The sequence below is a fragment of the Thalassophryne amazonica genome, chromosome 5 (assembly GCF_902500255.1).
Source record: "Thalassophryne amazonica chromosome 5, fThaAma1.1, whole genome shotgun sequence".
Classification (NCBI taxonomy): Eukaryota; Metazoa; Chordata; class Actinopteri; order Batrachoidiformes; family Batrachoididae; genus Thalassophryne; species Thalassophryne amazonica.
Window position 1 is genome coordinate 84875623 of NC_047107.1, and position 14878 is coordinate 84890500.

Consider the following 14878-nt stretch of genomic DNA (forward strand, 5'->3'; position numbering starts at 1 on the left):
TGGAAAATTCTACAGTTAGCCAGGCCCCTGTAGTCGGTGCGGACCAAGGTAGCTTAGCCGCCGTTAGTTTCCCTCTGGTAGATCCCGAGCAGCCGGGAAAGCAGGCCGACTGGGTGACTGTGAGGAGGAAGCGTAGTTCTAAACAGAAGCCCCGTGTACACCGCCAACCCGTTCACGTTTCTAACCGTTTTTCCCCACTCGGCGACACACCCGCCGAGGATCAAACTCTGGTTATTGGCGACTCTGTTTTGAGAATGTGAAGTTAGCGACACCAGCAACCATAGTCAATTGTCTTCGGGGCCAGAGCAGGCGACATTGAAGGAAATTTGAAACTGCTGGCTAAGGCTAAGCGTAAATTTGGTAAGATTGTAATTCACGTCGGCAGTAATGACACCCGGTTACGCAAATCGGAGGTCACTAAATCAACATTGAATCGGTGTTGTAACTTTGCAAAAACAATGTCGGACTCTGTAGTTTTCTCTGGGCCCCTCCCCAATCGGACCGGGAGTGACATGTTTAGCCGTATGTTCTCCTTGAATTGCTGGCTGTCTGAGTGGTGTCCAAAAATGAGGTGGGCTTCATAGATAATTGGCAAAGCTTCTGGGGAAAACCTGGTCTTGTTAGGAGAGACGCATCCATCCCACTTTGGATGGAGCAGCTCTCATTTCTAGAAATCTGGCCAATTTCTTAAATCCTCCAAACCGTGACTATCCAGGGTTGGGACCAGGAAGCAGAGTTGTAGTCTTACACACCTCTCTGCAGCTTCTCTCCCCCTGCCATCCCCTCATACCCCATCCCGTAGAGACAGTGCCTTGCTCCCAGACCACCAATAACCAGCAAAAATCTATTTAAGCATAAAAATTCAAAAAGAAAAAATAATATAGCACCTTCAACTGCACCACAGACTAAAACAGTTAAATGTGGTCTATTAAACATTATGTCTCTCTCTTCTAAGTCCCTGTTAGTAAATTATATTAATTGATCAACATATTGATTTATTCTGCCTTACAGAAACCTGGTTACAGCAGGATGAATATGTTAGTTTAAATGAGTCAACACCCCCGAGTCACACTAACTGCCAGAATGCTCGAAGCACGGGCCGAGGCGGAGGATAGCAGCAATCTTCCATTCCAGCTTATTAATTAATCAAAAACCCAGACCAGAGCTTTAATTCATTGAAAGCTTGACTCTTAGTCTTGTTCCATCCAAACTGGAAGTCCCAAAAACCAGTTTTATTTGTTATTATCTATCGTCACCTGGTCGTTTACTGTGAGTTTCTCTGTGAATTTTCAGAACCTTTTGTCTGACTTAGGCTTAGCTCAGATAAGATAATTATAGTGGGCGATTTTAACATCCACACAGATGCCTGAGAATGACAGCCTCAACACTGCATTTAATCTATTATTAGACTCAATTGGCTTTGCTCAAAATGTAAATGAGTCCACCCACCACTTAATCATATCTTAGATCTTGTTCTGACTTATGGTATGGAAATGAAGACTTAACAGTATCCCTGAAAACTCCCTTCTGTCTGATCATTTCTTATAAACATTTACATTTACTCTGGTGGACTACCCAGCAGTGGGGAATAAGTTTCATTACACTAGACGTCTTTCAGAAAGCGCTGTAACTAGGTTTAAGGATATGATTCCTTCTTTATGTTCTCTAATGCCATATACCAACACAGTGCAGAGTAGCTACCTAAACTCTGTAAGTGAGATAGAGTATCTTGTCAATAGTTTTACATCCTCATTGAAGACAACTTTGGATGCTGTAGCTCCTCTGAAAAAGAGAGCTTTAAATCAGAAGTGCCTGACTCCGTGGTATAACTCACAAACTCGAAGCTTAAAGCAGATAACCCGTAAGTTGGAGAGGAAATGGCGTCTCACTAATTTAGAAGATCTTCACTTAGCCTGGAAAAAGAGTCTGTTGCTCTATAAAAAAGCCCTCCGTAAAGCTAGGACATCTTACTACTCATCACTAATTGAATAGATAAGAACAATAAGAACAACCCCAGGTTTCTTTTCAGCACTGTAGCCAGGCTGACAAAGAGTCAGAGCTCTATTGAGCCGAGTATTCAAGCCCTACCATTATTTAATGCTTCCATCTTAAATATGATCAATCTCTCTTTATTAGTTGGCTATGTACCACAGGCTTTTAAGGTGGCAGTAATTAAACCATACTTAAAAAGCCATCACTTGACCCAGCTATCTTAGCTAATATTAGGCCAATCTCCACCCTTCCTTTTCTCTCAAAAATTCTTGAAAGGGTAGTTGTAAAACAGCTAACTGATCATCTGCAGAGGAATGGTCTATTTGAAGAGTTTCAGTCAGGTTTAAGAATTCATCATAGTACAGAAGCAGCATTAGTGAAGGTTACAAATGATCTTCTTATGGCCTCAGACAGTGGACTCATCTCTGTGCTTGTTCTGTTAGACCTCAGTGCTGCTTTTGATACTGTTGACCATAAAATTTTATTTCAGAGATTAGAGCATGCCATAGGTATTAAAGGCACTGCGCTGCGGTGGTTTGAATCATATTATCTAATAGATTACAATTTGTTCATGTAAATGGGGAATCTTCTTCACAGACTAAATTTAATTATGGAGTTCCACAAGGTTCTGTGCTAGGACAATTTTATTCACTTTATACATGCTTCCCTTAGGCAGTATTATTAGACGGCATTGCTTAAATTTTCATTGTTACGCAGATGATACCCAGCTTTTTCTCTCCTCAGCCCCAACCAGTCCAGCAGAAGACTGCCCCTCCCTGGGCCTGGTTCTGCTGGAGGTTTCTTCCTGTTAAAAGGGAGTTTTTCCTTCCCACTGTCGCCAAGTGCTTGCTTACAGGGGGTCGTTTTGACCGTTGGGGTTTTACGACTATTGTATGGCCTTGCTTACAATGTAAAGCGCCTTGGGGCAACTGTTTGTTGTGATTGGCGCATATAATATAAAATTGATTGATTGATTGATTGATGTATCACTTGCACCATGGTGTTAAATGGTGTTAGATAAGGCCCATAAGGTGAAATTAATTAATGGGGACAGTGGGGTCAACACACACAGAAGGACCATTAAAGGCAACAGGTTGCGGATGAAGAAAGGGAACAGGGGAATATATATACTATGAATATCTGGTAAGTCCTTTTGTATATTTATGGACTTTATCCAGGTCTAGCAAGAAGCACAAGCACTGGGGCCACCCTGGAATCAAGGTACAGCTGTAGAACTGCTGGATCAGAGCCTGAAGCAAGCAAGAAATTAAGACATACGTCCCTTGTCACAGCACAAATCTGGACTGACTTTAGATTTACTGTCCTGTTCATTCAGGTGGGACCATGGTTCTCCCTCAGTCTCAGCTCAGCACAGGTTCAAAGTGATTCTCTTGAGGTACATCCTCTTCAAAGCCAACTGACCACTGCCAGATCAGAGTCACCCTCTGTGGTGCTGTAAATCTAAGCTAGACTGCATGCAGCACATTTTTGCTGACCTTTTAAGTATAATTGTTGGAACAACACTATTGCACTTAAGAGCCTAAACTGTGATAATGTCATTTCCATATCAGCAGGCATTTTGAAAATATATCTAAAAGATGTGCCTGAGAAGATTCCCAGTTGTACAACAGGCTGACCATTTTGGCTTTGTTTTTACAAGCACAGAGACTTATTTTTATTGCAGTATATCAGATAACCTCTAAAAACACTGGCTGCCGTCACCTGGGTAATTGACCCATGACTCAAGTTTGGTAATGTTAACCACAGACTCTGTGTTTGCAGAAAACAAATTTAAATACACTTCAAATAGGTATGTAAACATGCCAGCAGCAGAAAAATTTCACCCCTGAAAAGGGTACACCAAATGCACAGACAGATTTGATGGGATACATGCCCAAACAACACTATCATCTAGAAGACTGCTCAATGTGCTCAATGTGTCTATGCATAACTGAAAATTTATTTAAACAAAAGAGGCTCCTATTCAATCAATTTTCTAAGCAAACTTGGGCCACTGTCAGCATCTTGGTTCAAACTATAGTGATATGCCTAATATGACAACCCAGTTTCACGGCAGTTCGTGATAGCATTACGAAAAGTACATTAATCTATTGGTTTGTGACAGGGGCATGAAAATTAGGAGCTTTTCTTAATGTGGGCACAAATACATTTTGTGATGGGGCATGAAAGTGATGGGGGGTCTGGGGTGTTAGGGGTAGGGGAGACACCTATGTTATGTTTAGAGTCAGGAGAAGGAGGATGATTATAAATAGCAAAAAACCCATCACAAAAATGGGGTGCTTTTCGTGATGGGACACACAAAAAAAAGTGAGACTGGGTTGAATATGATCTTAAAAACAAGGGTCATTCATTCTCTACTGTCCAATTCATCTACATGGTGTTCCAAATTAAACTAGAGAACTGTGAGGAAGGTCAAAAAATGACACACCTGCTCTGCCATACTATTTAGATGTATTATACACTCTGTGGCAATAAATCTTTAATGATGAAATACCTGAAAAAACAAACTAGTCAGTGTTGGTAGATGTTATTATAAATATGATTTCTAAAAAACAACAATAACAACAACACAAAAGTCTGATTATCCATTAAAGAATTTGGACCAAAATTATTTTCCTATATGGTCATCTTCACATGGTGTTTTACCACTGTTATGAAGTTTCAGCCAGCAAATTGTTTAGAAGTTGTGCTACTCCCTCCCCCAAATAACAACAAAAAGAACAAAACAAAACTTATGGAAAGAAGGATGGACTGAGTGATTTCTACCCTGACAAAAAAAAAAAAAAAAAAAGGTTTGCCAGCAGTATAACAATAGGGCAGTGCAGTCTCATTTGAACCGTGCATGATATCGTGGGATTTGATCACTTCTGGGGACAGTCACCTGTTGCGCAATACTTACACAGCATAACTTCACACTGAAAAATGGTGTACTGTTTTGTTTTTGGCTGCAGTCACCACAGCAGTCATGAAAAGTGCAGTTTTTTTCAGTTCCCAGTGGAGAAGGGAAGACGAGGCAAATGGGAGCGGCCGTATCGGTAAGTGTTAGCCGACACAGCTAACCAGAGTAGCTGCGTTCTCTCGCCTACACAACAGCCCTCGACATGTTTGAGCTACGGGTCATAAACAAACCGCAACACATGTCCACTTTCCACTGCACTCGTCACTTTTTCTTTGCATTTTCACTTTGTTTGCCGTGTAATTTGCCCAAAAACTCAGAGGGCTGTTGTGAAAGTGTAGAACACGGACCCACAACAGTGGGCGCAAATGAACGACAATGGAGTAAGTCAAATAACAAGCTTTACTGTTGTGAACTCGCACAACAAACACAACAGATTACAATTTCGGGAACAAGCCGAATTCCAATGGTGTCGTGTGGGCAGGCTCGAAGGTAGGGAGACGTCTGTCCAAGGCGAACCGGAAACCAACTCGATTTCCACCGCCACCGAACCCCGGGAATACTGGAGCCGCCAAGTCCCGAACTCCCAGGTGACACTGCCTCCGCTTGTCGGATCTGGTACTGCTGGCGAGGAACAAAAATACAGTCAGAGGTGGGTTCGCTGCACCCAGCAACACGGAACGGTGGTACAACCACCTCCCCTCTCGTCAAGTAAACACTGAAGGCAGAGTGTGAGTACTTATCCAACACTGTCTCCTGCTGCTCTTCTCTCTCTTCTGTATAAAGGCAAAAAGTATTCAAGGTGATATAGTCTGCTGGATACGTTACCTCCTCGTAGAAACGATATCTCGGCAATGAGGTGGAGATGGCCGTCCTGCTGATATACCCCTCTGATGATTGCTGTCAGCTGTCTCAGGTGATGGGTGACAGCTGTCACCCTGGCTGCTCCTGTGAGGCGGCAGCGACCTCTGGTGCCTGGAGCCCGCACTCCAGGCAGGGCTCCCTCTGTGGTGTGGGCCAGCAGTACCTCCTCTTCAAAGCGGCCCACAGCAACAAGGGCTGTCCCCAGATGTAGGATTATTGCATCATATTTTACCCTTTAGTGCCCGCTGTCAAATGAGACTGCGCTGCTCAATATATATGGATTTAGGGGACTGGAAATGTTTGTCTATTTGTGGCACAACTGAGCTATTGTGACATTCATAAGCAGGAATTGATTGATGTATGAAGGTTGAAAGCAGTAAGTATTCTTCTTAAATCTAAAACCATGTTTTTTCTATTATACACAAACACCTCAGTATACATTTTCTCTTTGAGTTGATGTCTGTTGAAGTAATGAAGACTGGAGGTCAGAAACCTGGCTATGGTACACAGAAGGATGAATGACATTTTTCCGTAGTTAGAATGGGCAGGCTGGGGGCATAAGGGGAAAGAAAAACATCCGTCCTCTCAACTACAACCCCTGGCAAAAATTATGGAATCACCGGCCTCAGAGGATGTTCATTCAGTTGTTTAATTTGTAGAAAAAAAGCAGATCACAGAACATGACACAAAACTAAAGTCATTTCAAATGGCAACTTTCTGGCTTTAAGAAACACAAAAAGAAATCAGAAAAAAAATTGTGGCAGTCAGTAACGGTTACTTTTTAGACCAAGCAGAGGGAAAAAAATATGGACTCACTCAATTCTGAGGAATAAATTATGGAATCACCCTGTAAATTTTCATCCCCAAAACTAACACCCGCATCAAATCAGATCTGCTCATTAGTCTGCATTTAAAAAGGAGTGATCACACCTTGGAGAGCTGTTGCACCAAGTGGACTGACATGAATCATAGCTCTAACACGAGAGATGTCAAATGAAACAAAGGAGAGGATTATCAAACTTTAAAAGAGGGTAAATCATCACGCAATGTTGCAAAGATGGTGGTTGTTCACAGTCAGCTGTGTCTAAACTCTGGACCAAATACAACAACATGGAAAGGCTGTTAAAGGCAAACATACTGGCAGACCAAGGAAGCCGTCAAAGTGTCAAGACAGAAAACTTAAAGCAATATGTCTCAAAAATAGAAAATGCACAACAAAACAAATGAGGGACGAATGGGAGGAAACTGGAGTCCAACGTCTGTGACCGAACTGTAGAAACTGCCTAAAGGAATGGGATTTACATACAGAAAAGCTAAACGAAGCCATCATTAACAACCTAAACAGAAAAAAAACCTGGTTACAATGGGCTAAGGAAAAGCAATCGTGGACTGTGGATGACTGGATGAAAGTCATATTCAGTGATGATGTTGTGAAAGTGTTGGAACACGGACCCACAACAGGGGGCGCAATGAACGGACAATGGAGAAGGTAAAGAACAAGATTTACTTCTGTGAAACAGGCACAATTAATATAACAAACACAATTTGGGGTCGAATCCGCTGGTGTCGTGTGGGCAGGCTCGAAGGTAGGAGACGTCCGTCTCAGTCGAACCGGAACCACCCAGATCTCCTCTGCCACCGGACCCTGGAAATACTAGAACCGCCAAGTCCCGAATTCCCAGGTGGCCACTGCCTCCGCTCGTCGGATCCGGTACTGCTGGCAGGAGAGAGCGACAACACACAGGCGTGGATGACCGCACCCAGTAACGGAGAGGGGAGAAGCCGCCTCCACCTCTTGTCAAAGAACAGCAGGAAGGTGAGTACTTATCCAAAACAGTGAAGCTATCTGTAGTCACCAGTCCTGAAAAGGTTTAATAGGTTTAGCTGGTTAATATATATAAATGCAGAGAATACTACCTTAGTCTTAGGCGATATCTTCGGCACTGAGGGGAGACGCCGTCCTCCTGATATACCTCGGTGCTGAGTAGAAACAGCTGTGTTTGGTGATGGGTGACAGCTGTCCACCCAGATTACTCCCATGATGCGGTAGCGCCCTCTGGTGCCTGGAGCCCGCACCCCAGGCAGGGCGCCCTCTGGTGGTGGTGGGCCAGCAGTACCTCCTCTTCAGCGGCCCACACAACAGGACCCCCCCCTCAACGGGCGCCTCCTGGCGCAACCCGGGCTTGTCCGGATGGCGTCGGTAGAAGTCGGCCAGGAGGGCCGGGTCCAGGATGAAGCCCTTCTTCACCCAGGAGCGCTCCTCGGGGCCGTACCCCCTCCCAGTCCACCAGATACTGAAAACCCGGCCCACCCGCCGGACGTCACGGAGCCGGCGGACAGTCCAAGCCGGTGCTCCGTCGATGATCCGGGCAGGAGGCGGTGCCGGACCCGGGGTGCAGAGGGGTGAGGTGTGAAGAGGCTTGATCCGGGAAACATGGAAAACTGGATGGCTCCGCAGTGAGGCCGGAAGCTGGAAGCCTCACTGCGGCGGGTTGATGACCTTGAGGATTTTATACGGTCCGATGTATCGTTCTTGCAGTTTAGGTGAGTCAACCTGTAGGGGAATGTCCTTGGTGGACAACCAGACCTCCTGCCCAGGACGATACTTGGGGGCCGGGGCTCGTCGCCGGTCTGCATGTTTTCTTCGCCCTCGTCCGGCCTGCAACAAGGCAGAGCGGGCGGCCCGCCACACCCGACGGCACTTCCGTAGGTGGGCCTGGACCGAGGGCACACCGACCTCTCCCTCAACCACCGGAAACAAGGGGGGCTGATACCCCAAGCACACCTCAAACGGGGAGAGGCCGGTGGCTGATGACACTTGACTGTTGTGGGCGTACTCGATCCAGGCCAGGTGGGTACTCCAGGCCGTCGGGTGCGCGGCTGTCACACAGCGAAGTGTCTGCTCCAGTTCTTGATTCGCCCGCTCTGCCTGCCCGTTGGTCTGGGGATGGTACCCAGACGAGAGGCTGACCGTGGCCCCCAGTTCCCGGCAGAAGCTCCTCCAGACATGCGAGGTGAACTGGGGACCGCGATCGGAGACGATGTCTGATGGTATGCCATGCAGACGGACGACGTGGTGGACCAGGAGGTCCGCTGTCTCCTGGGCCGTAGGGAGCTTCGGGAGGGCCACGAAGTGGGCCGCCTTGGAGAAACGGTCCGCTATCGTGAAGATGACAGTGTTTCCCTGGGACGGCGGGAGACCCGTGACGAAATCCAGGCCGATGTGGGACCAGGGGCAATGAGGCACAGGCAATGGCTGTAGTTGCCCTGAGGTCTTTCTATGATCGGCCTTGCCCCTGGCGCAGGTGGTACAGGCCTGGACGTAGTCCCGGACGTCGGTCTCCAGGGATGGCCCACCAGAAGCGTGCCGGACGACTGCCACGGTCCTTCGCACCCCTGGGTGACAGGAGAGCTTAGAACCGTGACAGAAGTCCAGGACTGCGGCCCTAGCCTCTGGTGGGACGTACAGTCTGTTTTTTGGTCCGTTTCCCGGGGTCCGGGACACGGGTCAGGGCCTCCCGGACGGTCTTCTCCACGTCCCAGGTGAGGGCGGCCACGATAGCGGACTCCGGGATGATGGGATCCGGGGGATCCGACGGTTCCGTTTTGACCTCATCTTCGTGCACCCGGGACAACGCATCCGATCTCTGATTCTTGGTCCCGGGGCGGTAGGTAATCCGGAAGTCAAAACGGCCAAAGAACAGTGACCAGCGGGATTGCCTGGGGTTCAGACGCTTGGCGGTTCTGATGTACTCCAGGTTCCGATGGTCAGTGAAAACCGTGAATGGCACGGCTGTTCCCTCCAACAGATGTCTCCACTCTTCGAGGGCCTCTTTCACAGCAAGGAGTTCCCGATTGCCGACGTCATAATTCCGTTCAGCGGGGGTCAACCTGCGAGAAAAATAGGCACACGGGTGAAGGACCTTATCGGTCTTCCCGCTCTGGGAGAGCACCGCTCCTATCCCTGAGTCCGAGGCGTCCACTTCAACCACTAACTGGCAGCTAGGATCGGGCTGCACCAGAACTGGTGCAGACGAGAAGCGCCGTTTCAACTCCTTGAACGCGGCCTCGCACCGGTCCGACCAGGTGAAGGGAACTTTGGGAGAGGTCAGGGCTGTCAGGGGGCTAACTACCTGACTGTAGCCCTTAATGAACCTCCTATAGAAATTAGCAAAACCGAGGAACTGTTGCAGCTTCCTACGGCTTGTTGGTTGGGGCCAATCTCTCACCGCCGCAACCTTGGCCGGGTCCGGGGCGACGGAGTTGGAGGAGATGATAAACCCCAGGAAGGACAAAGAAGTGCGGTGGAACTCACACTTCTCGCCCTTCACAAACAGACGGTTCTCCAACAACCGCTGCAGAACCTGACGGACATGCCGGACATGAGTCTCAGGATCCGGGGAAAAGATGAGTATATCGTCTAGATATACGAAGACGAACCGGTGCAGGAAGTCCCGCAAGACATCGTTTACCAACGCTTGAAAAGTCGCGGGAGCATTAGTGAGACCGAACGGCATGACCAGGTACTCAAAATGACCTAAGGGGGTGTTAAATGCCGTCTTCCATTCGTCTCCCTTCCGAATCCGAACCAAATGATACGCATTTCTAAGATCCAGCTTGGTGAAGATTTTGGCTCCATGCAAGGGAGTGAACACTGAATCCAACAAGGGCAACGGGTATCGGTTGCGAACCGTGATCTCGTTCAACCCCCTGTAATCAATGCATGGACGAAGCCCGCCATCTTTTTTACCCACAAAAAAGAAACCTGCGCCCATCGGTGAGGTGGAATTCCGGATCAATCCGGCAGCTAATGAGTCCCGGATGTAGGTCTCCATTGATTCGCGTTCCGGCCGTGAGAGGTTGTACAGCCTACTGGACGGGAACTCACTGCCTGGAACCAAATCAATGGCACAATCATACGGGCGGTGGGGAGGAAGCGTGAGAGCCAGATCCTTGCTGAACACGTCAGCGAGGTCATGGTACTCCGCCGGCACCGCCTTCAGATTGGGCGGGACTCGGACCTCCTCCTTAGCTTGGGAGCCGGGAGGAACCGAGGAACCTAAACACTCCCGATGGCAGGTTTCGCTCCACTGAACCACTACCCCGGACGGCCAATCGATCCGGGGATTGTGCTTTAGCATCCAGGGAAAACCCAAAACCACACGGGAGGTGGCCTGAGTCACAAAGAACTCGATCACCTCCCGGTGGTTACCTGACACCACCAGAGTTACTGGGGGTGTCTTATGCGTGATTGGTGGGAGTAGGGAGCCATCTAGCGCCCGAACCTGCACAGGCGAGGTAAGAGCCACCAGAGGGAGCCCTATCTCCCTGGCCCATCTACTGTCAAGCAGATTCCCCTCAGAGCCCGTGTCCACCAGTGCTGGGGCCTTCAGGGTCGAATCCTCAAACAGGATCGTGACTGGGAGTCGTGTAGCAATGTGGGTGTGTCCCACGTGAATGTTTTGACCCACCCCTGGCCCAGTCTCTAGGGGCGGGCGTTTGGCGTTTGACCGCTCGGGGCAGTCTCTCACATGGTGCTCTATTGAACCACAAACAAGACACGCTCCGTGGGTCCATCTCCTCTGTGCATCTGGTGCCCTAAATGTTGCCCTACTCGTGTCCCTAGCTTCGTCAGTAGGGGGAGCTGTGACCCCACGGAGCGCAGGAACAGAGGAGCGTGGGGAGGGCGGAGCTCGATCGGACCCGGAAGGGAGAGGGACGACGCGTGCCTGGCCACGCCCTTCGCCTCGTTCCCGGCGGCGTTCTTCTAACCGGTTGTCGAGTCGTATGACTAGATCGATGAGCCCATCTAAATCCCGCGGTTCGTCCTTAGCCACCAGGTGCTCTTTTAGGACCAGTGACAGTCCGTTTACAAAGGCAGCGCGGAGGGCAGTGCTATTCCAGCCGGATCTCGCCGCCGCGATGCGGAAGGCGACTGCATAGGCAGCTGCGCTCCGACGCCCCTGTCTTATTGACAGTAGTGCGGTTGAAGCGGACTCTCCTCTGTTGGGATGGTCAAACACTGTTCTGAGCTCCCGTACAAACCCATCGTATGTATGAAGGAGCCGCGAGTGCTGCTCCCAGAGCGCTGTAGCCCAAGCGCGTGCCTCCCCGCGAAGCAGATTTATTACATAAGCTACTTTGCTAGCATCAGTCGCGTACATCACGGGACGCTGTGCGAAGACGAGCGAACACTGCATAAGAAAGTCCGCGCACGTCTCCACACAGCCTCCGTACGGCTCTGGAGGGCTTATGTATGCTTCTGGGGACGGAGGAAGGGACCGTTGAACGACCAGTGGAACGTCACTTTCGCGCGCAGGGTCCTCGGGAGGGAGAGCCGCAGCGGCGCCCGAAGGGCGCGCCTCCACTTGTGCGGCGAGAGCCTCCACCCTGCGGTTTAGGAGAACGTACTGCTCGGTCATTAAATCGATCCGAGAGGTGAAGGCGGTGAGGATCCGCTGCAACTCACCGATTACCCCTCCCGAAGCCTCCGCCGCGCCTTGGTCTTCCATTGGCCGTTCAACAGCCGGTTGACGCCCCTCGGGATCCATGACGCTGGCCGAGATATCCTGTTGTGAAAGTGTTGGAACACGGACCCACAACAGGGGGCGCAATGAACGGACAATGGAGAAGGTAAAGAACAAGATTTACTTCTGTGAAACAGGCACAATTAATATAACAAACACAATTTGGGGTCGAATCCGCTGGTGTCGTGTGGGCAGGCTCGAAGGTAGGAGACGTCCGTCTCAGTCGAACCGGAACCACCCAGATCTCCTCTGCCACCGAACCCTGGAAATACTGGAACCGCCAACTCCCGAATTCCCAGGTGGCCACTGCCTCCGCTCGTCGGATCCGGTACTGCTGGCAGGAGAGAGCGACAACACACAGGCGTGGATGACCGCACCCAGTAACGGAGAGGGGAGAAGCCGCCTCCACCTCTTGTCAAAGAACAGCAGGAAGGTGAGTACTTATCCAAAACAGTGAAGCTATCTGTAGTCACCAGTCCTGAAAAGGTTTAATAGGTTTAGCTGGTTAATATATATAAATGCAGAGAATACTACCTTAGTCTTAGGCGATATCTCGGCACTGAGGTGGAGACGCCGTCCTCCTGATATACCTCGGTGCTGAGTAGAAACAGCTGTGTTTGGTGATGGGTGACAGCTGTCACCCAGATTACTCCCATGATGCGGTAGCGCCCTCTGGTGCCTGGAGCCCGCACTCCAGGCAGGGCGCCCTCTGGTGGTGGTGGGCCAGCAGTACCTCCTCTTCAGCGGCCCACACAACAGATGAATCTCGAATCTGCATTGGGCAAGATGATGATGCTGGAACTTTTGTTTCGTGCCGTTCCAATGAGATTTATAAAGATGACTGCCTGAAGAGAACATGTAAATTTCCACAGTCATTGATGATATGGGGCTGCATGTCAGGTAAAGGCACTGGGGAGATGGCTGTCATTACATCAATAAATGCACAAGTTTACGTTCATATTTTGGACACTTTTCTTATCCCATCAATTGAAAGGATGTTTGGGGATGATGAAATCATTTCTCAAGATGATAATGCATCTTGCCATAGAGCAAAAACTGTGAAAACATTCCTTGCAAAAAGACACATAGGGTCAATGTCATGGCCTGCAAAGAGTCCGGATCTTAATCCAATTGAAAATCTTTGGTGGAAGTTGAAGAAAATGGTCCATGACAAGGCTCCAACCTGTAAAACTGATCTGGCAACAGCAATCAGAGAAAGTTGGAGCCAGATTGATGAAGAGTACTGTTTGTCACTCATTAAGTCCATGCCTCAGAGACTGCAAGCTGTTATAAAAGCCAGAGGTGGTGCAACAAAATACTAGTGATGTGTTGGAGCGTTCTTTTGTTTCTCATGATTCCATAATTTTTTCCTCAGAATTGAGTGAGTCCATATTTTTTTCCCTCTGCTTGGTCTAAAAAAGTAACCGTTACTGACTGCCACTATTTTTTTTCCTGATTTCTCATAGTGTTTCTTAAAGCCAGAAAGTTGCCATTTGAAATGACTTTAGTTTTGTGTCATGTCTGTGATCTGCTTTTTTTCTACAAAATTAAACAACTGAATGAACATCCTCCGAGGCCGGTGATTCCATAATTTTTGCCAAGCGTTGTAGGATAGAAAGTAATTGGAAGCTTCAGTAGCTGGGGCATGACCTCTTCTCCACAGGTTGATTTGCATGAGACTAAGAAATGTCTATGAGGGTACAATATTGTGGATCTGTATGCTCCTGTAGGAAGGGGTGGGGGGTGCCCATGTTTTCCTCCCCTTATTACAGATTTACAATAACTCAATTTAATTAAGGCCAAGAGCTCCCTGACAGGGAACATCTGGTCTGTGGGACTTGAACGGGTGAGCTGGCGGCCTGCCCATGCTCCTTGCTGTAGGGGCCAAAACACCAACACCTTCCCTGGAACCCGCCCTCCCTTCCTTCTTTCTGTTGGTTTCTTGTCAAGCTGGCTGCCATGCTGTAGAAGCCCACACAGAGGGCCTCAAAGCCCAGGAGGTCTGTCACAAGCCACTCCTCCTCTTCCAGGACCCCCTAGTGCGACCCGCCACCCCTTTCATTCTGAGGCCCCCCTTTCACGCTGTAGTCCTGACAGTTGACCAGCTTGAAAGCTGAAGCAGGCCCCCACCTCAGCACATAGCACACGGCATTACAATCAAAGTTCTTCCCTTCTGCAAAAGATTTAAACCATGCCTCATCTTGTAGTCAGTACCTACACACAATTTTCCCACACAAACATGCCCCCTCTCACACAGTAATATGCCATCTGACCATGATTTATAAGTCAAGGTTTCACATGTTTTATTATTACAAAAACATTACTTAAAATAGACCAAACTAGAGCAGACTAAGGGGACAAGGAACCAATAAAAAAACAAAAAACAAAAGACATACTGTACATCTAGCTATAAAACCAACAGTTATATCCATAATTCAAGTGCCTTTACAAATTCCTTGGGCTACGCATCAATGGTGAGATTTGATGTACTTTAGGAAATATGTTTCTTTTTAGACAATTAACTCCCTCTGTTTTGAATCTACTGCTAATCGGCTTTAATCACTACCAGGAAGTAAGA

The 14878-nt window shown here is 48.5% G+C and overlaps 1 protein-coding gene across 3 annotated transcripts in view; it reads right to left on the reverse strand.

The window, feature by feature from the left end:
- The window catches only part of arl15a (ADP-ribosylation factor-like 15a), a 432264-nt gene that overhangs the window by 30785 nt on the left and 386601 nt on the right, over positions 1–14878 (reverse strand). The window lies entirely within an intron of this gene.